Genomic DNA, 24,396 nt, shown 5'->3' with positions numbered 1-24,396 from the left:
CCCAGGACACAATGTCCGTGATGCCATCCAGATCCGTAGGGGCAGAATCCATCTTTATTCCTGGGGTGACAGGGGGATCCCAACAGGGATTGAGCTGGGTGATGAAGTGAGCCCGACTGGGAATGGCCAAAACAGGCCCTTGGAACTGGCCCTGAGGCCCTGGGAATCCTTGGCACAGATTCTCTCAGGAGAGGGGATGTCGGGAAGCCCAAAGGGCATCGTGGGGCTTTGGCAGAGCTGCTGTGGAGACAGAGAATATTCAACTGCCATGGCCTGATCCCGACTGCACTGGGAAAGGGGGAGGCTCTGGAACCCCTACAGGGCCTTTGTGACATCCTTGTGTGGGGAACACAGCAGAGGAGGGTTTGGGACAAGAGAATCCAGAGCCTCCTGAAGGCTGCTTTGGCCATCAGAGCAAGGAAGGTCCAGGGCCCTGCCAGGTTCTTCTGGTGGAGGAAACGTGCTGGGGGGGAGTGTTCAGGGTTTGTTCCTTTTTGGTGGCTTTCCCTGGAAATCGTTCCTTGTGTGACAATTTGGACTCTGAACCTTGTTGCTGTAGCTGTTGGTTTTATTCTCTCTCGTTGCTGTTTCAGGAAATTGTTCTTCTCTCAGCCCTCTGGGATCTTTGTGCCTCCACGGGGAGGGAGAGGGGCAGCAGCTCCTGGCTTTTAGTGGCAGCCCAGAACTGAAGAATCCCATTCCTAAACCCCAACAAAGCTGAACAAACACAATCTCTGCCAGTTTAACCAAAAAGCTGCATTTTGGACCAAATAAGAAGGAAATGGGCCCAGTGACCCCTGGGCACTGGGAGGAGTCTGGGGAGCCATGGGTGTACTGGGAGCACTGGGTTCCCTGGGCAGCCCCCCCCCCCCCCCCCCCCCCCCGGCTTGTGGTCATCACACTGGGCAGGGCAGGCCACCATGGGAGCCATGGGATGGAGACTCCCAGTGTCCTCCAGTGTCACAGCACGTTCCCAGAGATGTCATTGATATCCTGCAGTCGTCCATGTGGTCCTAGCAGCTCTGCATGGGTCACCTGGGGTGACTGTCTTTGGGGGGGACAATAAGAGACACCTGGCTTGGGGTGACACCCATGGGTGACATGTCCGTGTCCCCACCCATCCCCCATACCCATTCCATGCCCGCTCTGTGTCCAGCTCCTCCCTGTCCTCCAGGGATAAGGGGGTTCTGGGGGGGCCCTGCGGGGATAAGGCGGGGCCTGAGGAGTGTCTGGGGAGGGGGTCAAGGAGAGTCATGGCTGGAGTTCCCCACTCATCTGTCCTGGGATTTCCTGGCAGCTGCAAGAAAAAGAGGATGAGGTGATCATGGGGTGCCCTGGGCCCCAGCCCCACCTGGGACATTTAAATGTCCACTGGACGCTGAGCCCCCACCAGGCACTGATTTCTACTGGACTCCCAGGCCCCTGCACCCCAAATCACCTCTGAGGAGCCCCAGAACACCTGAGCCTTCCAGGTACTCCAACCCCCTCCCCAGGACCCCTGAACCGCCTCGGGACCCTGATTCTTCACATGGCCCCTGAGCACCCCTCAAGCCCCAAGAACCTCAAGAATTGAATGCAGGGAGGCCTCCAAACTGCTCCAGGATCCCTGAAGAGCTCTCAACATCCCTGCATAACTCTCCAACACCTCCCTGAAAGCCCCAACATTCACAGCCACTGCTGGGGACAGATGGGACACATCAGGGTCACACTGAACCCTGGGGTCCTGAACACCCTGCTGACGCTGTGTGGCCCCACCTGTGACCCAGGGTGACCAAGGTGTCACCTCCAGTTCCAGCTCAGGCCTGAGTGCCCAGAACACGCGGTGCCCGTCTTGTCCCAGTTGGTTGGTGGCCACGCACTGGTAGGTGCCCGAATGTCCCACATCGATGTCCCTGAGCTCCAGGAGGGGACCCTGGGCCACCTCCAGCCCATTCCATAGCCAGGTGAAGGTGACAGGGGCTGAGCCCACCTGCACTGAGCAGCGCAGCTTCACGGGGTCACCTGGGCGCACATGGTGTGACAGGGGACCGGGGGTGATGGTGGCATTGGCCATGGACACTGTGGGGACACAGACAGGGCTGAGGCCACAGGGAGGGGCTGGCAGCCAGTGTGGGGGGGTAGGGACAGGGGGGATGGGTGTGGTGGGGAATGTCATGGATGGGGCCACACCACGGGGGGGGTGAGGGGCCACAGGGCAGAGGCGGAGGGACGCAAGGAAGGTGTCAGGGAGACATGGAGGTAACCGGGCAGGGGACTCCGGGAAGCTGTGGGGGCTCCCCGTGCCCATCCCTGCACTCACTGTGCACCATGACGTGGAGCCAGGCGCTGCTCTTTCGCACAGCCCCCACCCTCAGACCGTGCCTCGCAGCTGTAATTCCCTCAGTGGGAGACCCCCAGGGCGGGCACCAGCAGCTGTGGGGACCCCTGCGGGCCCCCCACCACCTGCCCGTCCTGGTAGAACACGTGCAGGAGGGGACTCGGGGCTGCAGGGGGCTGGGGGTGCTGAGGCAGGTGACACTCATGGGGGACCCCAGGGTGGGCTTGGGGGGGACCCTCCAGCACTGGCAGGGGGGAGTACTCAGGTAAGGAGAGGGGAGGTGAGGACTGTGACTCTGAGTCTGTTGGGAAGTGACTTTGGGGGTGTCAGGAGATTGGAGTTCCAGCCGTGGGGGTTCTCACTGTGCATTGTCACTGTCAGTGGTGCCGACTGTGCCCACGGTGACACCTGGGACTCCACCAAGCCCCCACAGCTGTCGTGGCAGCTGTGGTTCTGCTGCTGGCGGAACAGGGACAGCTCGGTCCCATTGAAGGGCCTCCCCACCTCCTTGTCCCCATGGTAGAATCGCGATCTGGTGACCGGGTTGTTCTCCCAGCGCTGGCAGTGCATGTCACCATGTCCCCCTCCAGCAGCTTCCATGCCGACACCTGAAACTCTAACCGGGCTGAGGGACATGGGGATCCTGTCACACCGGGGGTCCTGTTTTCATGGGGATCCCCCCATTGGGTCCCGTTTTCATGGGGATCCCCCCATTGCACACCCAGTTCACCAGGGATCTCTAATTCCAGCAAGGGTCCCCCCACACTGGGATGCTCTGGGATGCTCACCGTGCACTGTCACTGTCACTGGTGCTGACTACGTCCACGTCCAGGATTTCACCCAGCCCTTGCAGCGGTACTGGCCACTGTGGCACAGCTGCAGAGGGGACAGGGACAGCTCGGTCCCATTGGTGAACACCCCCAGTTCCTTCTCCTCGCAGTAGAAGGACACCCAGGTGACCATGCAGTTCCACCAGCTCCAGCAGCTCAGTGTCACCGTGTCCCCCTCCAGCAGCGCCTGTGCCGGCACCTGCAGCACCAGAAGGTCTGGGAGACAGAAGTGTCCTGTCACAACCAATGGCACCGGGACCTCCCATTGGGTCACATCCAGCGCACCAGGGTGCGCAATTCCATCACAAGGTCCCCCACACTGGGATGCTCTGGGATTTCCCCTGAGCAGGGGACAGGCTCTGGTCACACCAGGAGGTGACACATGGAGAAAAGTTTATCCAGAGCCCTCGGGGTCCCTGCAGGTGCCAGGCTGGGGAAACCCAAACCCTCCTCACCATGTAAGACTCTCACGGTGGGGCTATGCCTGCTGCCAGGTCTGTCACATGTGTAGGTGACACTCTCAGTGATAATGAAATAGTCACATCCGTCCTGCCACCAGGGCCTCCCATCCTTGTACCAGGTGGTGGCATCGGTGGTCCCCGATCCCTGGCAGGTCAGCGTCACCCGGTCCCACCACACTGCCGGCATCCAGGGGGGGCTCCACGAGGAGCTGGGTGGTCTGGGCACCTGCAGGTGACAGGGGACACCAGCCTGCCAGGGACAGTGGGGTAGGGACATGGAATCCCGGAAGGACTCACCAGTGAGGCCAAGGGTCTGGGCTGGAAGGGAGAAGGGACAGGGCTGGGTGGGGGTGGCACTGCAGAGACAGCAGCACAGGGGCACAGGGTGTGGGGACGGACTGTCCCCAAACTGTCCCCACGGGGACAGTAGTTTGTGTGGGAAAGTGTGGGGGGGTGGTCACCGAAAGATTTGAGAGGCAGGGGGACATGTCTGTGTCACAGCCACCTGTGCACCACATCCATGTGGCACAGACACCTTGGGAACAGGGTGTTACAATCTGTCCCTATGGACGGGTTTTGTAGAGGTTCTTTTAGATTGATTTCAGGGTGCAAAAAAACCCGACATGGTAGAAGGGGGTTTGCAGGTTAATCAACACAATAAACTTTCTTAAAATAACCACAGCAAAAATGTGCTGGGGAGAAATTAGGGAAAAAGGAAAAAATAAGGAAAAATAAGGAAGGAAAAAAAAAAAAAATGGGAGGTTATAGCTACCAAAGTGTGAGAATGGCGGAGGTCCTTCGGTATCCAGCCGAAGAGGTTCACCAGGTCACGTCCCGGGGAGATCTCAAAGATGCAGTCCACCTGGACTCCAATTATACCCTTTTTGATGAGGGGGAAGGGAATTATTTCAAAACCAAATCTATTGTATAGAATGGTATTTGAAAAGGGGGTACACACAGTCCACCTTGCAACGAACGGAAGTCATTGTGCTCGTGGTTCAGTGCCTGCACCTGCAGTCATCCATCTTGCTTTGGTCAGCTCGCCTCCCCCTGGGCTGGGGCCTCCAGTCTGTGGAAAGTGTGAGGGAGGCCTTTTCTCACATGGGGATTTCTCAGGGTCTTCTCTGGTGGAGAGGATTCTGTCATCTCAGCTTGTCTGTCACGGTGGTTGTAGATGAACGAGAGGGGTTTTCTGTGGGAGACCACTGAAAAACTCAGGGAGGAAAAGTCCAGCCTGGCCAAGAGGTGGACAGCTTCCAAGATTATTGTTGTAAAAAGGACACAGTGCCTCAATGTGCTCAGTGTAGCATGCTCAGACCACGACACACAGCCACCACACAGCCGCACCCCAGGGTTGCCCTGGGGGTCTCTGTGTCTCTGCCCCACACACCCCTGGATCAGGTCCCCCCATTTCCTGGCTCAGCCATCCCAGACAACACTTGATGCCAAATTGGTTCAGACAAAATTATACATCCAGAATAAAAGCAAAAAACTTTCCCACACCTCTGTTTTCCCAAAAAAGTACAAACTCATCAAAAATCAAACTGACAAGATATAAAATGCTCTGGTTTAGAGAATCCATTGCTTTCTGAACAAGTCACTCACAACAAAAACACAAACGAATCTCAATGAAATGAGACTGTTTGGATCCCCTTAGGAGCCCATTGCTGCATCCTACAGCAGTTTTTGCTTGTAGATAACACAGAGTGTGGAATCTCCCTGAGTGTCCAACAGCTCCATGGGATTGTTCCCTGCCTGCTGGGCTGAAACCCAGCCCCAAAGGAAGCCTTTTCTTGGGCCATCTTTAGGAACTCTCTCCATTTTTCTCATTACCACAATGAAACTTGATTGACTTCCCATGGAGGATGGGGAGAAGCTCTGTCCATCCTTGGGATGGTGCACAGGAATCTGTGGAAGTGCCCCTGTGTGCCTCGGGGTCTGATTCCCTGGTGAATCCACTCCAGCCTGCCCTGAATTCCCCTGCCTGGCCACTCCCTGCTCCTGCTGCGACACCCCTGTTGCCCAGCCCCTCATGTGCAGCCCCTGCTCAATATTTCCACACTTTTCCCTCTCTTCTGGTGTGCACATCCAGAGCCCAAACAATCTTTCTAGAAGGTTCCAAAGGGCTGCAGGTTTTGTTCAAGAAGAAGGGTCCAGGTCATGTTGTTGAGCAGATTGTTGTTGTCTTTGCAGTAGTTTTGTGGTTTTCTCAGTCCCTTGGACAAAGGGGCAAAATGATCAATTGCTGCATTTCTGGACTGGTTCCCCCACAGCTGCCCCTGCAGGGGTGGTTTCCAGACAGCCCTGCCCTTAAAACTATCAAAGGCCCTCACAGAGCCACTGCTTGGGCTCCCTTTGGGTTTTGTGCTTCTTGCAGGGCTGAGCAAATCACAGGCAGGCCTTTTTCCCCCACAGCATTCTCACCTCTGCAGCAGCTCTAAAGCTGTCAGAATCAAAGCCAAGGGGGCAGGGGGGGACTCTGAGGTCCTGGCTGCCACCTGGGGCTGGGCAGAGCAGGGCTGGGCAATGGCCATCCCTGTGCAGTGGGGCTGGGCCATGGCTGGGCCCCACCCTTGGATTGACCGGGGTCCCCAGGATGTGTCACCCCTGGGACAGGCATCCAACCAGGAATGTGCAGGGACATTTGTGGAAGTGCCACCACGTGGAAAAGGTGCCCCCATCCCAGGAAGTTATACCTCATGGGACAGGATCCTGCCAGGACAGGAGCCCCCTGGATGTGCCCCCCCAGGCAGAACTGCCCCCCTTTCCCATCTGACTCTAAGCACAAACAGCTTCTTCCTTTTTGTCCAGGAAAAAGAAAGTGTTGAAGGGGCACAGCCCCACACCTCTATCCCCCACAGCCTCCCCACCCTTCCCTGCACCCCCTACTCCCCATTTTCCCCCTCCCCTTGGTTCCCCCAACATGTTCCCTGCTCAGGTGCTCCCCGGAATTGCTGAGCCAAGAACCAGGGGTAAGGGGACTTAGCACAAATGATCTGGGTGGCCCCAGACAGGTCTGGGTGGGCTCGACTCCATGGGGCGCCTCACACCCCTAAAGTGGCGAGAGCCTGTGCCCTGCACACAGGGACATCCCACTGAATCCCAGTGCAACCAGATGTCCCCAAGGCCATGGGCACCCACTTCGGACCTGTCTCGAGCCCCTCAGTGAGATGGGACCCTCCTGTCCCACAGACGGTCTGGTGCTGCAGGTGCCAGCACAGGTGCTGCTGGAGGGGGACACAGTGACACTGCGCTGCCGGGGCCGCCAGGACAACCCTCTCACCAGGGTGCGATTTTACCATGACAAGAAGGATCTGGGGGGGGCCCTCAGGGGGACCGAGCTCTCCCTGTCCCCTCTGCAGCTACGCCACAGTGGCTGCTACAGCTGTGGGGGCTTGGTGGGGTCCTGGACATCACGGTCAGCAGCAGTGACAGTGACAGTGCATGGTGAGCACCCACAAGGCTGGAACTCCAATCTCCTGACAGCCCCAAAGCCACTTCCCAGCAGACTTAGAGTCACAGTCCTCACCTCCCCTCTCCTTCTCTGAGCTCTTCTCGGTGCCAGTGCTGGAGGGCCCCCCTGAGCCCACCGAGGGGTCCCACCTGAATCTCATCTGCCTCAGCACCCTCAGCCCCCTGTGGCCCCGAGCCCCCCTCCTGTACGCGTTCTACCGGGACTGGCAGGTGGTGGGGGGCCTGCAGGTGTCCCCACAGCTGCTGGTGCCCTCTGTGGGGGTCTCCCACTCGGGGAATTACAGCTGCCAGGTGCGCTCCGAGGGGGGGAACTTGCGGAAGAGCAGTGCCCGGCTCCGCGTCATGGTGCGCAGTAAGTGCAGGGATAGGCACGGGGAGCCCCCACAGCCTCCTCGGCACCCCCAATGCTGACTGGGGACCCCCAGTCCTTCCTGACACCTGCAGTGGGGCCCCCAACCTTTCCCAGATCCCTCCCTGGCTCTCCCCCACTCCTTTCTCGGGTCCCTCCCTGGGTTGCCCAGCCCTACATGGGGAACCCCCACAGCCTCCTTGGCACCCCCAATGCTGACTGGGGACCCCCAGTCCTTCCTGACACCTGCAGTGGGGCCCCCAACCTTTCCCAGATCCCTCCCTGGCTCTCCCCCACTCCTTTCTCAGGTCCCTCCCTGGGTTGCCCAGCCCTACATGGGTAGCCCCATCCTTCCCTGACAACTTCTCCATGCCCTGCCATCCCTGCTGTGGGTCCATTCCCAGGTCCCCCATTCCTGGCCTGTGTCCCCCCATCCCTCACCAGCTCCTCTCATTCCTCCCTGCGTCCCCCCCACCTCTCTGAGGTCCCTGCAACTTTCCCAGGTCACACCATCCCCTCTGTGGTTCCCTGGGTCCCCTTCCTTGTGTCACTGTCCTCCTGCTCCAGGTGTCCCCTCCCTGAACTCACCATCATCCCTCGGGGTTCCTTTGCAAGCCCCCCCAGCATCTCTGTGCCCCCTCACCCTCAATGGGATCCCCCTGCCCCTTCCTGTCCCCCCTGGGTCTCTTGCTGTCCCCTGGTGTCCCCCCCTCCTGCAGGGGCCCCGCTCTTGGGGGTGTCCCTGTCAGGGCAGACCCCCAGGGGACAGGTGGCACTCGAGAACAGCCTGGTGCTGAGCTGCGCAGTGGCCAAGGGGACAGGTCCCCTGTCCTTCTCCTGGCACCAGGAGGGCTTGGGGGCACCTCTGGGCTCTGGCCCCCGCCTGGAGCTGGGCCATGATGGGGACAATGACAGCAGCCACTACCGGTGCCGGGTCAGCAGCGGGGAAAGCGTGGCCTAGAGTGACCCCCTGAATGTCACCGTCCTGGGTGAGCAGGACCCTTGGACTGAGGGTGACGTCACCCACGGCACCTCCATCCCACCTCACCAGGTGCCAGCTCCGTCTGTGTCCCCACAGTGCCCGTGGCCAATGCCACCATCACCCCCGGTCCCCTGTCACACCAGGTGCGTGCAGGTGACAGTGTGGCCCTGTGGTGCTCAGTGCAGGTGGGCTCAGTCCCTGTCACCTTCACCTGGCTGCACAATGGGCAGGAGGTGGCTCGGGGTCCCCTCCTGGAGCTCAGGGGACATTGATGTGGGACATTCAGGCACCTACCAGTGCGTGGCCACCAACCAGCTAGGACAGGATGGGCACTGCGTGTTCCGGGCACTCAGCCCTGAGCTGGCCCTGTTGGCGACCCCTCGCTCACCTTGGGTCACAGGTGGTGTCACACGGGGTCACCAGGGTGTTCAGGACCCCCAGGGTCCAGGGTGACCCTGATGTGTCCCCTCTGTCCTCAGCAGTAGCTGTGAATGTTGGCAGGACCCTCCTGTTCCTGCTCCTGCTCCTGGCTGTCATTGGGGGCTGTCACTGGTGGCACTGCTGGGGTGGGTGACAATGGGGGGGATGGGGGTCCTGGAGTGAGGGGAAGCCCTGAGAGTGGGGGCAGAGATCAGGGATCCAGTGGGAATCAGGGCTGTATTGGGCATTTGGGGGTCCCATGGGTGGTTGGAGCTGCTGAGTTCCCAGGAAGGTTCAGGGCTCCCGGTGTCCCCTTGGTCACCCCCTCCCCTTTCCCTTGCAGCCACCTGGAAGCTCCAAGACAGGTGAGTGGGGGGAGCTAGGACTCCCCTTTTCCCCTCCCCAGACAGCCCCAGACCCCCCTTATCCCCACAGGACACCCCTGCAGGAGGAGGCTGTTCTCAACACCCACGTCGTGGGCAATGACTGGGCCAGGATTGAGTGCAGTGGGTTACACTGGGCCATGTTACCCACGGGTGTCACCCCCACCCAGGTCCCGCACAACCGGTGTCACTCTCAGGGCCCCCATGGGTGTCCCCCAGCCCTGCCCCACCTTGGGATCCACAAGTGACCAATGCAGAGCAGTCGGGACCCCACGAGGGACAGTGGGACCCCCGTGACTATGAGAATGTGCTGTGACACAGGGGTACTTGGAGGTGCTGGGGGGCATAGATTCCCCTCAGGGGTCTCTTCCTCTTCCCAGCACCCCACAGGGCTCCTCATTCCCTCTCCCAATGCCAAGGAAGCACATGACTTTTTTCACTCTTATTGTACCCAAAACATAGTTTTTTGATTAAACTGTGTGAGAAACAAGGCTGATGTGTTAAAATTTGTAAATGTTTAAGAAGGGATAAAAGGGTCAGTAAACAGCCTGCTGGGTGATTGGCAACTGCCAGAGAGGGTTAACAGGGTTAACTACAACAATTTTTCTTACACACCTTCTCATTGTATTGGTCAAATAGATACTGAGGAGGGTTTTACATATTCAAACATTCTTTCCACTTTACATGTTCAGGGAATCCTTTTGCTTGGTTTGACCCCTGATTAATTTTCATAAAGTCCATGCCATCCTGCAGATAAAATTTATATATTTTATTTCCTCACAAGCCCCGCCCTGTTCTGTGGTTTGACAGTTTTTAATAAATGAAGGGTCAGTGGTAAATTCCTCTTTGCGTTCTTTCTTTTGCTGTTTATTTACTTGCTACTTTTCACTGTGTTCTTATCATACAGATGAGATCCTCCACCAGTACATTAAACCAACATTAGCTATTTCACAAAATTATCTGTTATTCTCACCATTGTCACTTAGTTACACAAATAAAGGCATTAGCTACTTCTGCAACAGTTTATGTTGTAATACACAGCACACTGTCTCTATCTTGATATTTTGGGAGAGCCTAAACTATAACATACTAATCACACTAAAGTACATGTTCTACACAGAGATTAGGGTGAAAAGGCTGACAAATTGTAGTGTATCAAAAGCAGTTAAAAAGGTATTACAAACTATATTATACCAAAATATTACACCAAATACCAAAAATACCAAAATGTATTGTACCAAAAACCAATAGAAGAATGAAAGCCAATGACTTCATAGTTATTCATAAAAGGGAAAAGGTGTACTGAAGGGTTTATTTCACTTCTCCTTACCCTGCTCTGATTTTGTCAGCAATAAATTTCAATTCATATCTCTAAACTCAAGGCAGTTTTACTCATGACAGGATTTGATGAGTGATCTCTCCTGCTCCTTGTCTCAACCCAGGAACCCTTTGCTCAATTTTCTCTCCCCATCCAGGTGTGGAGGGCAGTGAGAGAGCGGCTGTGGTGGGTGCGGGGCATCCGGGCACTGTCCATCCATGGCAAGGCAGGGAGGAGGAGGAGGGTCCAGGTCAGGCTGTTGAGCAGATCAGGGTGGGATTTGCAGTAGTTCTGGGGCTCTCTCAGTCCCTTAGCAAGAGGAACAAAATGATCAATTGCTGCATTTCTGGACTGGTTCCCTCACAGCTGCCCCTGCAGGGTGGGTTTCCAGCCAGCCCTGCTCTGAAAACTATCAAAGGCCCTCACAGAGCCACTGCTTGGGCTCCCTTTGGGTTTTGTGCTTCTTGCAGGGCTGAGCAAACCACAGGCAGGCCTTTTTCCCCCCACAGAATTCTCACCTCTGCAGCAGCTCTAAAGCTGTCAGAATCAAAGCCAAGGGGGCAGGGGGGGACACTGAGGTGCTGGCTGCCACCTGGGGCTGTCCAGAGCAGGGTTGGGCAATGGTCATCCGTGTGCAGTGGGGCTGGGCCATGGCTGGGCACCACCCTTGGATGGCCACCCCAACCACATCAGCCACTCCACAATACGTATCTCCATCCCAACACTAACAACATCACAATATTTAATCAACAATATAATCAATAATGTAATATCAATTCATTTAATATCCAGCAAAAGTCAACTTCCATTCACTTGTTTCTCACAATAAATACCAGTAAAGAGCTGTTATTCATGTTCCCACATCTTTTCCTGAAAGCCTCCTAATTTCAAAGTTATAACAGCTCCGAGAGCAGGGGGTCATATTTTCCGTTCCAAGGGAGGTTCCCACCTTGTTCAGCTTCCTTGACAGAGTTGAACAAAGAAACACCATTTCTGCCAGTTTAACCAAAGAGCTGCACTTTTGTCCCAGGAGCAGGGAACTGGGTCCTGTGCCCCCTTGGAACTGGGATATGCAACAGTAAGACACTTTACTGGGAGCACTGGGAGGGGGATTGCAGAGTTACTAAGCACATGGGGGTTAAGAAGAACAAATCTGATTTGGATTTATGTCTCAACATACGCTATCCATGAGGTGAAAAATGACTCAGTGGGTTGTCCATGTGCTGGGAACCCTGTCCCTGGTGAGGCTTCACACAACAGATGATCAGGGGAGAGAAAGCTTCAGTGATCGGGCTGTGAGTGACCCCCACTGGCTGGTGGGACAGATGCCCAGGAAAAATGTCTGGGAAGAAATTCCCGGGTAATCGGGCTGTGGGAGGAGCCTTTGCAAATAAAAGCAGCTAACTGTGACACAAGAGGAGCGTTTTGCTTTGGGTTTCTTGGAGGGATCAGAGGCTCGCTCAGAGGGTCAGTTTGGCCCTCCTTCCCTGTGGGATTCCCATTCTCTGAACCTGGGAGAAGCAGTGAGAGAAGCAAAAATGATTCAAACAATTCTTTTCTCATTTACTGCTGCTGTGTTGTTCACAACTGGAATGCATTGTGGAAGATTGTTTACCTGAAGGGAATTGATAATTGGATTCTGGTGTGAGTGTTTTGATTCATATTACCATCCGGGGGCTATATACAAACCACGAACGGGACGGGACTGCTGTGGAACGTGCCTTGAGCTGTTTTATTTTTCAGCATCAGTCTCATTACATGGCTATGACAATGGGAAGATGCCAGCAGCTCACATTCCACGCAGCAGACAAAGAACTTAATGTTACAACTTTATAACTTTTTTGACCAATCACACAATGCAGAAGCATATTGACAGTGGTTCCATCCAACCACTATAAGCACACGTACCTTTAGTTAAAACAATGCTTGCTTATTTTGAATACAATGCCTGCTTGTAAGCCTTAAAACACAATGCACAGAGCTCCATTATTAAGCTTCAAACTTTCTAATATCTTGCTAGATAAACTTTTCTGCAGCTTAGGAAGTTATCCTAGACAAGCATTAATACATGGACCATTGTTCTACTTGTCCTTGCTTTTCTACTTTTTAAATAATTTTTCTGCTGACCTATCTCATGGCTGCTGCTTAGCTCTAATCACAGTTCTGCTGTCTCTGAGGCCTGCCTTTTGCAGCTTTCCCAAAACCCTCTGATTTTATGGATTCCCACAATTCACTGACCAATTGAATCCAGGTATGTGTGTGTCGGGACTGTTGGCAGACACTCATGAGATTCTGTGCAGTGGAGTGCAGTTGAATGCTTGGCAGATTCAGCTTAGGTGGAAGGTAATATAATATAGAATAATATAGTATAATAAAATAATTAGTCTTCTGAAAAGATGGAATCAGATGCATCATTCCTCTTGGACGTCGGGCAAAAATATCACCGATACTCTCCCCTCTCACCTTTTCCTCCCTGTGGTCCTTCTTCCCTGTCCGCACCCGTTCTTCCCTGCTTTGCTGCTTCCATGAGGCAGCTCATTCCTGCTTGTCCTGGACGTTCCTTCATTGTTTCCCTGATGGAGCGGATGCAGCCTGCACCCACCCCCCTCTTCTGCCACATTTCCCCTGCTGCCACAGCACCGAGCCTGCTGCACCTGCCCACCGCAGCACCAGCCCATGGTAGCCAGCACAGAGCCAGCAGTGCCGCAGCACCAGCCCGCAGCACCCAGCCTGCAGCCATCGCTCGCCGATTCCAGAGACATGCAGGTGCCGTTGCTTGGAAATCATGCCCAGCCACTCACAAAAGCCCTGTGGGCTGGCTGTGGCTTGCAGCACACACACTCCATCTGCCGAGCTGATGCCCACAGAGTGCCCGGGCTTCTTGTGGTAACACTATCCCTGTCCTCTGTTTCTCTCTCTATCCTTTTCCCTTTCTACTCCCTTCTCTCCCCCTTTGGTAAGAATATTTACCCTCCTTTATCAGTAAACAGTTCTCAGATATAATATTGCCATGTTTGTGCTTCATTTTCATCTGAGAAACTGTGATGGTTTGACCACAGCATCCCAAAAAACTCACTTCCACTCAAACCACGACACTAACCTTTCAGAAGGAATCCTCCCTGACTCCCCCTTTTACAGCGGGATGGGACGGGGTAGTGGGAGGGGGAATGGGGAAGCCCTGGGTGTACTGCAAGCACTGTGGGGAGAGAATGGGGCGGTCACTGCGGGTACTTGGGCACTTGGATGGGGCTGGGGAGCCCCTGCAGGTATGAGCAAAGGGATGGGGGAGCCCTTGAGGGTAGTGGGAGAGGAAATGGGGAGCACAGGGTACTCTGTGTAGCTTTCCCCTGACCCATGACCACCTCCCTTGGAAGGATGGGCAAGCACAGGAGCCATGGAGGGAGCACCCCCAGTGTCACCCAGTGCCTCCTGCTTCCCAGAGCATCACAACTTCTGGTGTAGATTGTCATAGATGTCCCTGGGTTCCCATGGTTGCCTGTGCAGCTCCATATACATCGCCTGAGGATCCTCCACCGAGGGTGCCAGGGGGTATGGGGGGGCCCTGTGGGAATAAAGGGGTGTGTGGAAGAGTTTGGGTAAAAGGTGTATCATGGCTGGAGCCTGCAGTCACCTTTCCTGGTGCTTCCTGGCATCTGCAAAGGAAAACTGGAGGGGTGACTTTGGAGATCCGGGGGCCCTCATCCACCCTAGGGAATCCTGAACCACCACCAGTAACACAATTCTCCCCAGGCCCCCCCAGTATCCCTGAACTACCCCACTTGCACCAACACCCTGAGCTCCCAGAACCCCAAGCCGGGAAGGGAGGGGAACCCCTGATAGAACCCCCAACATCCCTGCACAACCCTCCAACAGCTCCCCAGGGCTCTGAGCCATGGTCACTGGGGGCTCAGCCCATCCCAAGTCAGGGGCTGTGAGTGCCACCCTATGGCCCCCCTCCTCTGGGGGCCTTGCCACCTCTCTCCATAACCTCTGTCCCCTCATTGTCACCCACTCACAGGATGCCACCAGTGACAGCCCCCGAAGACAGCCAGGAGCACGACCACGAACGAAAGGGCCCCACCGACTCTTGTGGCCACTGTAAGAAACAGAGGGGGACATATCAGGACCAGCCATCACCCCGGGGGTCCTGCACTCCCTGGTGACTCTGTGGGACCTCACCTGTATCCCTGTGTCCCCATATTTTCACTGTCCGTGCCAGCTCAGGGCTGAGTGCCCGGAACACGCAGTGCCCGTCCTGTACCAGCTGGTTGGTGGCCACGCACTGGTAGGTGCCCGAATGTCCCACATCAATGTCCCTGAGCTCCAGGAGGGGACCCCAGACCACCTCCTGGTTGTTGTGCAGCCAGGTGAAAGTGACAGGGGCTGAGCCTACCTGCACGGAGCAGCGCAGGGTCACGGGGTCACCTGCATGCACCTGGTGTGACAGGGGACCGGGGGTGAAGGTGGCATTGGCCATGGGCACTGCGGGGACAGAGACAGGGCAGAGGCCACAGGGAGGGGCTGGCAGGTAGTGTGGGGGGAGAGGGTCGGGGGAGATGGGTGTGATGGGGGATGTCGGGGATGGGGTCACACGACAGAGGGGTGAGGGGACACAAGGCAGAGGCAGGGGGACACAAGAAAGGTGTCAGGGAGACAGGGACATACCCAGGCTGGGGATCTGGGGGGGTCACTGGGGGCTCCCCGTGCCCATCCCTGCACTCACTGCGCACTGTGACTCGGAGCCAGGCGCTGCTCTTCTGCGTGGCCCCTCCCTCGGAGCGCACATCGCAGCTGTAATTCCCCGAGTGGGAGACCCCCACGGTGGGCACCAGCAGCTGTGGGGACCCTTGCGGGCCCCCCACCACCTGCCCATTCTGGTAGAACATGTGCAGGAGAGGGGCTCAAGGCCACAGGGGGCTGGGGGTGCTGAGGTAGCTGAGATTCAGGTGGGACCCCTCGGTAGGCTGGGTGGGACCCTCCAGCACCAGCACTAAGAAGAGCTCTGGGAAGGAGAGGGGAGGGGGATTTGTGACCCCAAGTTCCTGGGGAGTGGCTGTGGGAGTGTTGGTGTGGCGGCTGTGGGTTGTTCACCCTGCACTGTCACTGTCACCGGTGCTGACTTCTTCCACACCCAGGATTTCACCCAACAATTGCAGCTGTAGCTGCCGCTGCGGCTCAGCTGCAGAGGGGACAGGGACAGCTCGGTGCCATCGGGGAACACTTCCAGTTCCTCCTCCTCGTGGTAGAAGGACACCCTATTGACCGGTCCGTTCCACTTGCCCTGGCAGCACAGTGTCACCATCTCCCCCTCCAGCAGCGCCCATGCTGGCACCTGCAGCACGAGCCATTCTGGGGGACAGAGGAATCCTGTCACACCTGATGGCACCAGGAACCCCCACTGGGTCACACCCAGTGCACCAGGGGTTCCCAGATCCAGCACAGGTTCCCCTGCTCTGGAATGTTCTGGGATGTCCCCAGAGCAAGGGAAAGACTCTGGTCACACTTGGAGGTGACCTATGGAGTGGAGTCCATCCAGAGTCCTCGGGGTCCCCACGAGTGCCAGGCTGGGGACACCCAAAACCCCCCTCACCGTCTGAGACCCTCAGGGTGGACTGAGCCTGCTGCTGGGTCTCTCATACCAGTAGGTGTGAATATCGGTGAGAGTGACGCGGTGGCGTCCCTGTTGCCACCAGTGCTGCCCGTCCTTGTACCAGGTGGTGGCACCAGATGTTACTGAGCCCTGGCAGGTCAGTGTCACCCTGTCCAACTTCACCGCTGGCCTCCAGGGGGGCTCCACAAGGAGCTGGGTGGTCAGGGTGCCTGTGGGTGACAGGGGACACCAGCCTTCCAGGGCCAGCGTGGGGCTGGGGACAACGGGGTGGGGCCATGGCATTCCCCGAGGACTCACCAGTGAGGCCGAGGGTCTGGGCTGGAAAGGAGAAGGGACAGGCCTGGCTGAGGGTGGCACTGCAGGGACAGCAGCACGGGGACATGGGGTGTGGGGGCTTCCCCCAAACTGTCGCTGTGGGGACAGAAGGTCTTGTGGGAAAGTGTGTGGGAGTGGTCCCCAAAAGATTTGGATGGTCAGGGGGACATGTCTGTGTCACAGCCACCCGTGCACCACATTAATGTGTGTCGTGGTTTGAGAGGAAATGAGTTTTTTTTGGGATGGTGTGGTCACGCCAATCGGTGTTCAGATTTTAATATTGGCACCTGGTTTGTCCACTGAGGGCATGGATACGCCTCTGAGAACACAGGGGGTTAAAAGCTGTGAACTCCCAGGGGAAACTCTCTTTGGGTTCCGGTCTTGGAAGAGAGCAGACCTTCCCCTGCCGGGCTCTGAGCTGGGCCAGGGGAGGGGAGCCATGCGGCCGGAGGGAGGTAGGCCAGGCCTGGGCTGAAGGGTGGAGGAGCACTGTGAGGCTTCGGACAGCCATCCCCCATTCCCCCCACCCCCCCCCATTCCCCCCCTCCAGGGAGAGAGAGGAGAGCAGCCTGTGCCTGTTGTGGTAGCGTGGCCGGCGTGAAGGAGAAGGTTGGGGTGCCCGGCAGGGCGGCCAGCCGTGGGAGTTCATGAACCGAACCGGCAGAGCCTGGGACTTTTAACCCTTCTTGGGATGATGGAAACCTTGCAAATGCTGATTCCTCCTGGAGTTGATGAGATTGAGAGAAGTTGAGAAGAATTCTAGGTGGGAGGAGATGATAGAGTGGCCTTTGGCTGGACTTTTCTTGAATAGCCATGGCAGAACCCTTGAGTTCCTGTGACACAGAGACTGTATTCTAGGGGGAGGCAATGGCTCAGAGCCAGGAGAGTGCGGTGATGTGAAATGTGTGAACAGAGACAAAGGGTGAGGAGGGTGGTGGTGGTGCCCTCCGTCTTCGAAGAAGAAGAAGAGGAAGATGATCTCTGTTCAAGAGACCCCTCAGCCCCAGGGGGTGAAAGATGGGGGGGACAGGTGTCCCAGAAGGAGAGGGACTGTGCCTTTTTGGAACTGGACAAAGCATCCTTAAAGGGAAAAACCCTAGAAGCAGCTCTGGTCCATGTGCAGTGGTGAGAGCACTGGACATGGACGATGGCAAATGTTCTCCGGGCGGTGCCACACGTGACACGGAAACACGAGAAGTTCTGACTGTTTCCTGGGGAAGTCTGTGGTGCAAGAGGGACTCCTCTCTTCTCAAGGAGTTGAGAATTGATTATCTAAAGGGTGGTGATGGACTGAGAGTGGGTGATCTAAGGGGTGGTAACGGAATTGGAAATCTGGTGGGGGGAGGGGGAGGATATTTGGGAGGTTTTCATCCTGTGTTCTGTGTTTCTTTCCTGTAGTTTTAGGTTAATAAAGTTTTTTTTTCTTTCAATCTTAAGTTGGAGCCTGCTCTGCTCTGTCTCTGATCACATCTCACAGTAGATACCAGGGAAAGAGGTATTCTCATGGGGAAACTGGCATTGCGTCAGGATCAAACCATGACAATGTGGCACAGACGCCTTGGGAAAAGGGACACTGAGGCCATCCTGGGCTGAGGCACAACCTGGGGACATGGTGGACACCCTGGGCATGAGGACACCATGGACACAGCCCATGCTGGCCCAGGTCACTCCCACCAGCTCATGATCCCATCCCTATGATCCCATCCCCATGGCCACATCCTCACCGTTCCTGTCCCCTTCTGTCCCTGCATACCAGTTCCCTTCTCCCTATGCCCACAGCTACCTGAGCCCAAAGGTGCCAGTCCCCACATTCCTGTCCCCACACCCCCATCCCCCAAACCAAGGATGGGTATCCAGGAGAATGGGGATCTAGGGGAATTGGGGTCTCCGTGCCTGGGAGGGAATCAGTGATGGGTGTGCTGTGGGAACTTGGTCCCCAGAGATTTATGGTCATGGCATTTGGATGCCAGGGTTGAGGATGCAGGAGGAAAATGGGGACCCTCAGGAATAGGGGGTCTGGGGGAAGGAGCAGCCCATGGGAGGGGATCAAGGCAGTGGTGGTGCTGGACAATGTCAGTTCTGGGATGGGGGTCTCCAGGGAGGAGAGCAAGGCAATGGGGGTCCCATGGTTGGGGTGCCAGGGGAATGGGGGTGTCAGGGATGGGCAGTGGCTGGGTGGGCACGAGGATCTCAGGTCCTTCCCTGGGTGCTTCAGATTTTGTGTGACCCAGGGCCCAGCATAACCCCTCTGGGCTGCTCGTTTGCTGGGGATGGGGGTCCTGGGTGACTCTGCTTTTGTTCCCTCCACTGCCCTGGACTTTTTCCTCTCTTTATTTCTCTTTTTTCCTTATTTTCCTCACTTTTGTGCTAAGTCCCCTCAGCCCCAGTTCCTGGCTCAGCAATTCCGGGGAGCACCTGAGCAGGGAAGGGGTTGGGGGGACCCAGGGGAGGGGGAAAATGGGGAGTAGAGGGTGCAGGGAAGGGTGGGGAGGCTGTGGGGGATGGAGGTGTTGGGCTGTGCCCCCTCAACACTTTCACTTTCTTTTTCCTGGACAAGAAGTAAGAGGCCATTTGTGCTCAGTTTCAGATGGGAAAAGGGGGCAGTTCTGTCCTGGGGGGGCACATCCAGGGGGGTCCTGTCCTGTGAGGATCCTGTCCCATGGGCGGACACATCCTGACACGGGCGGTCCTGTCCCAGGGGGTGGCACTTCTGGAAATGTGCCTGCACATTCCTGATGGGATGCCTGTCCCAGGGGTGGCATTTCCTGGGGGCCCCTGTCAATGCAAGGGAGGGGGGGGCCCAGCCATTGCCCAGCCCCACTGCACAGGGATGGCCATTGCCCAGCCCTGCTCTGCCCAGCCCCAGGTGGCAGCCAGCACCTCAGGGTCGCCCCCTGCCCCCTTGGCTTTGATTCTGACAGCTTTAGAGCTGCTGCAGAGGTGAGAATTCTGTGGGGGAAAAAGGCCTGCCTGTGGTTTGCTCAGCCCTGCAAGAAGCACAAACCCCAAAGGGAGCCCAAGCAGTGGCTCTGCGAGGACCTTTGATAGTTTTCAGAGCAGGGCTGGCTGGAAATCCCCCCTGCAGGGCCAGCTGTGGGGGAACCAGTCCAGAAATGCAGCAACTGATCATTTTGTCCCTGTCCCCAAGGGTCTGAGAGAGCCCCAGAACTACTGCAAATCCCACCCTGATCTGCTCAACAACCTGACCTGGACCCTCCTCCTCCTGCCTGCCTTGCTGTGGATGGACAATGGCTGGATGCCCTGCACCCACCACAGCCACTCTCTCACTGCCCTCCACACCTGGATGGGGAGAGAAAATTGAGCAAATGGTTCCTGGGTTGAGACGAGGAGCAGGAGAGATCACACATCAAATCCTGTCACGGGTAAAAACTGCCTTGGATTAGAGATATGATTTGAATTTACTGCTGACAAAATCAGAGCAGGGTAAGGAGAAGTGAAATAAACCCTTCAGTACACCTTCTCCCTTTTATGAATTACTATGAAGTCATTCATTGGCTTTCATTTTTCTTTTGGGTTTTGCAAATTATTTTGGTATAACACAGTTTATAATCACTATTTAATTGCTTTTAATACACTACAGTTCGCCAGCCTTTTTAGCCTAACCCTGTGTAGAATATATATTTGAGCATGATAAATATATTCTAGTTTAGGCTCTCCCAAAATATCAATACAGAGACAATGTGCTGTGTGTTATTACAACATTAATGGTTGCAGAAGTAGCCAATGCCTTTTTTTGTGTAACTAAGTGACAATGGTGAGAATAAAACAGATAATCTTGTGAAATAGCTAGTGTTGATTTAATGTACTGGTGGAGGATCTCACCTCTATGATAGGTACACATTGAAAAGCGCCAAGTAAATAAGCACCAAAAGAAAAAAATGCAAAGATGAATTTACTACTGACCCTTTAGTTATTAAAAGCTGTCAAGCCATAGAACAGGGGGGCCTTGTGTGGAAATAAAATATATAAATTTTATCTGCAGTCTGGCACGTACTTTATGAAAATGAATCAAGGATAAAACCAACCAAAGGATTTCAGGAACACATAAACTGGGAAGAATGTTTGAATATGTATAACCGTCCTGAGTATGTATTTAACCAACACAATGAAAAGGTGTGTAAGAAGAATTGTTGTAGCGAACAGTGTGCCTCTGGCAGTTGCCAATCACCCAGCAGGCTGTTTACTGACCCTTTTATCCCTTATTAAAATTTTACAAATTTTAACGAGTGAGCGTAGTTTCTCACAGTTTAATCAAAAGCTGCATTTTGGGTACAATAAGAGTGAAAAGGGTTGTGTGCTCCACCAGCACTGGGAGGAGGAATGAGGAGTCCTGTGGGGCGCTGTGAAGAGGAGGAAGAAACCCCTTAGGGTCATTGATGCCCCCCAGTGCCCCCCTGTGTCACAGCACATCATTGTAGTGACGGGCGTCCCGCTGTCCCTCTTCGGGTCCCAACAGCTCCGTGTTGGTCACTTGTGGAGGTGAGACAGGGCCAGGGGACACCTGTGGGGGCCCTGTGAGAGACACTGGTTGTGGGGACCTGGGTGGGGGTGACACCCGTGGGTGATTTGTCTCTGTGCCCCCCACCCCGTACTCACCCCTGACCCAGTCGGTGCCCACGACATTGGGGTCCAGCACTGCCCCCTCCTCTGGGGCGGTCCTGTGGGGATAAGGGGGGGTCTGGGTAGTGTCTGGAGAGGGGGAAAGGGGAGTCCCAGCATGAGCCCCCCCCACCACCAGTCCTGGGGCTTCCTGGTTTCTGCAAGGAAAAGGGGAGGGGATGACCGAGGGGACCCTGGGACCCCGAAACCTTCCTGGGACCTTGGCAACTCCAACCACCCACGGGACCCCAATTCCCCACTGCAGCCCCGATTCCCACTGGACCCCTGATTCCACCGGACACTCCAAGCACCCCTGAACCCCCCAGAACTTCTGCAACACCTCAGGGCCCCCGAGCCCCCCTGGTGTTCGCCATTCTCTGAGCCCCCAGAACCCCAAGTCTGGCAGGGAGCAAGACCCCCAAACTCCCCCAGGATCCCAAAAAGATCCCCCAACATCCCTGCACAGCTCTCCAGGCGATCCCCAAACACTCCAGGAGCTTGCAGTGATACCCCAATGTTCCTCAAAACCCACTCAGGTATGGCCCTGGAGCCCAACCAAGACCCTCCACATTCCCCCCAAATTCCCCAGGACCCCGAGGTGAGGTCACTGCAGGCTCAGTTTCCCCAGATCAGGGACCCTGGGTGAAGCTGATCTCTGCCCCCCCTCTGGGGGCTTCCCCTCACTCCAGGACCCCCATCCCCCCCCATTGTCACCCACCCTGGTGGTGCAACCAGTCACAGCCCCCAATGACAGCCAGGAGCAGGAGCAGGAACAGGAGGGTCCTGCCGACATTCACAGCAACTGCAGGGGACAGAGGGGACACACTGGAGTCACCCATCACCCCAGGGTCCTAAACACCCTAGTGACACCGTGTGAGCCCACCTGTGACCCAGGGTGACCCAGGTGTCACCTCCAGGGCCAGCTCAGGGCTGAGTGCCCGGAACACGCGGTGCCCGTCTTGTCCCAGTTGGTTGGTGGCCACACACTGGTAGGTGCCCGAATGTCCCACATCGATGTCCCTGAGCTCCAGGAGGGGACCCTGGGCCACCTCCAGCCCATTCCACAGCCAGGTGAAGGTGACAGGGGCTGAGCCCACCTGCACTGAGCAGCGCAGGGTCATGGGGTCACCTGCACGCACCTGGTGTGACAGGGGACCAGGGGTGAAGGTGGCATTGGCCACGGGCACTGTGGGGACAGAGAAAAGGCTGAGGCAACAGGGAGGGGCTGGCAGCTGGTGTGGGGGCATAGGGACAGGGGGGATGGGTGTGATGGGGGATGTCGGGGTTGGGGTCACATGACAGAGGGGTGAGGAGACACAGGGCAGAGGTGGGGGGACACAAGGAAGGTGTCTGGGGGACATGGATGTACCCAGGCAGGGGGTCTGGGGGGTCACTGGGGGGTGCTCCCCCGCCCATCCCCGCACTCACTGCTCACCGTGACGTGGAGCAGGGAGCTGCTCTTCCGCCAGCCCCCCCCCATCAGAGCGCACCTGGCAGCTGTAATTCACCGAGTGGGAGACCCCCACAGCAGCCACCAGCAGCTGTGGGGACTCCTGCGGGAACCCCACCACCTGCCCATCCCGGTAGAACATGTGCAGGAAGGAGGCTCAGGGCCGCAGGGGGCTGGGGCTGCTGAGGCAGCTGAGAATCAGGGGGGACCCCTCGGTGGGCTCAGGGGGACCCTCCAGCACCGGCAGGGGAGAGTACTCAGGGAAGGAGGGAGGTGATGCAGACTGTGACTCTGAGTCCACTGGGAAGTGGCTTTGGGGGTGTCAGGAGATTGGCGTTCCAGCTGTCGGGGTGCTCACCCTGCACTGTCACTGTCACTGGCTCTGACTGTGCCCACGGTGACACTTCATAGCCCACCCAGCCCCCGCAGGTGTACCGGCCGCTGTGGCTCAGCTGCAGAGGGGACAGGGACTGCTTGGCCCCATAGAGGGGCCTCCCCACCTCCTTGTCCCCATGGTAGAATCGCACCTTGGTGATTGGGTTGTTCTGCCAGCCCCTGCAGCGCAGTGTCACCGTGTCCCCCCCCAGCAGGTCCCGTGCTGACACCTGCAGCTCTAACCAGGCTGCAAGACAATGGGGTCCTGTCACACCGGGGGTCCCGTTTTCATGGGATCCCCCGTTTGGGTCACACCCAGATCACCAGGGATTCCTTATTCCAACACGAAGCTCCCCCACACTGGGATGCTCTGGGAGGCTCACCTTGCACTCTCATTGTCACCGGTGCTGACTCCTCCAACACCCAGGGTTTTACCCACCCCCTGCAGCTGTAAGTGCCACTGTGGTTCAGCTGCAGAGGGGGCAGGGACAGCTTGGTGCCATCACTGAGCCTCTCCAGTTTCTTCCCCTCGCGGTAGAAGGACACCTCGGTGACCGTGCAGTTCCACCGGCCCCGGCAGCGCAGTGTCACCATGTTCCCCTCCAGCAGTTCCTGCGCTGGCACCTGCAGCACCAGCCTGTCTGGAGGACATAGGAGTCCTGTCACACCTGATGGCACCAGGATCCCTCATTGGGTCACATCCCGGGCATCAGAGCTTCCCAGTTCTGACACAGGTTCCCCGCACTGCGATGGTCTGGGATGCCCCCAGAGCAGGGGACAGGCTCTGGTCACACAGGAGGTGACCCATGGAGTGCAGCCCACCCAGAACCCTCGGAGTCCCTGCAGGTGCCAGGCTGGGGACACCCAAACCCCCCTCACAGTTAGAGACTCTCATGGTGGGGCTGAGCCTGGTGTTGGGACTGTCACACGTGTAGGTGCCACTATCAGTGACAGTGAATTTGCCGCTTCCCTCCTGCCACCAGTGCTGCCCATCCTTGTACCAGGTGGTGGCACTGGTGGTCCCCAAGCCCTGGCAGGTCAGTGTCACCCCATCCCACAGCACCGCTGGCCTCCAGGGGGGCTCCACAAGGAGCTGGGTGGTCTGGGCACCTGCAGGTGACAGGGGACACCAGCCTTCCAGGGCCGGCGTGGGGCTGGGGACAGCAGGGTGAAGCCGTGGCATCCCCCGAGGACTCACCAGTGAGGCCGAGGGTCTGGCCTGAAGGGAGAAGGGACAGGGCTGGGTGGGAGTGGCACTGCAGGGACAGAGGCACACGGGGTACAGTGTCCCGGGGCTCTCACCCCACAGGAGCAGCGCCACCTTCCCGGCTGTCCTAGGTTGACTATATGATGCTTTTATCCCCAATCGTCTCGTTCCGTTTATGCTGAATAGTGAGTTTTGCACCTTTAAGACTTGCTTCAAGGATTGAGGGGGGGAGAGGAGGTGCGCAGTTTGTTTTCAGACACTGAACTCACTCCTACACATTCCTG

The 24,396-nt window shown here is 56.7% G+C and overlaps 1 pseudogene; it reads right to left on the bottom strand.

Moving 5' to 3' along the window:
- Nucleotides 1-16,136: 16,136 nt before the first annotated feature.
- LOC132340114 (Fc receptor-like protein 6) lies at nucleotides 16,137-24,088 on the bottom strand (annotated as a pseudogene).
- Between the last annotated feature and the right edge of the window lie 308 nt (nucleotides 24,089-24,396).

The sequence above is a fragment of the Haemorhous mexicanus genome, chromosome 31 (assembly GCF_027477595.1).
Source record: "Haemorhous mexicanus isolate bHaeMex1 chromosome 31, bHaeMex1.pri, whole genome shotgun sequence".
NCBI classification, from domain to species: Eukaryota; Metazoa; Chordata; class Aves; order Passeriformes; family Fringillidae; genus Haemorhous; species Haemorhous mexicanus.
The sequence above is the reverse complement of the archived record's forward strand: the minus strand, read 5'-3'. Positions and strand labels throughout refer to the sequence as shown.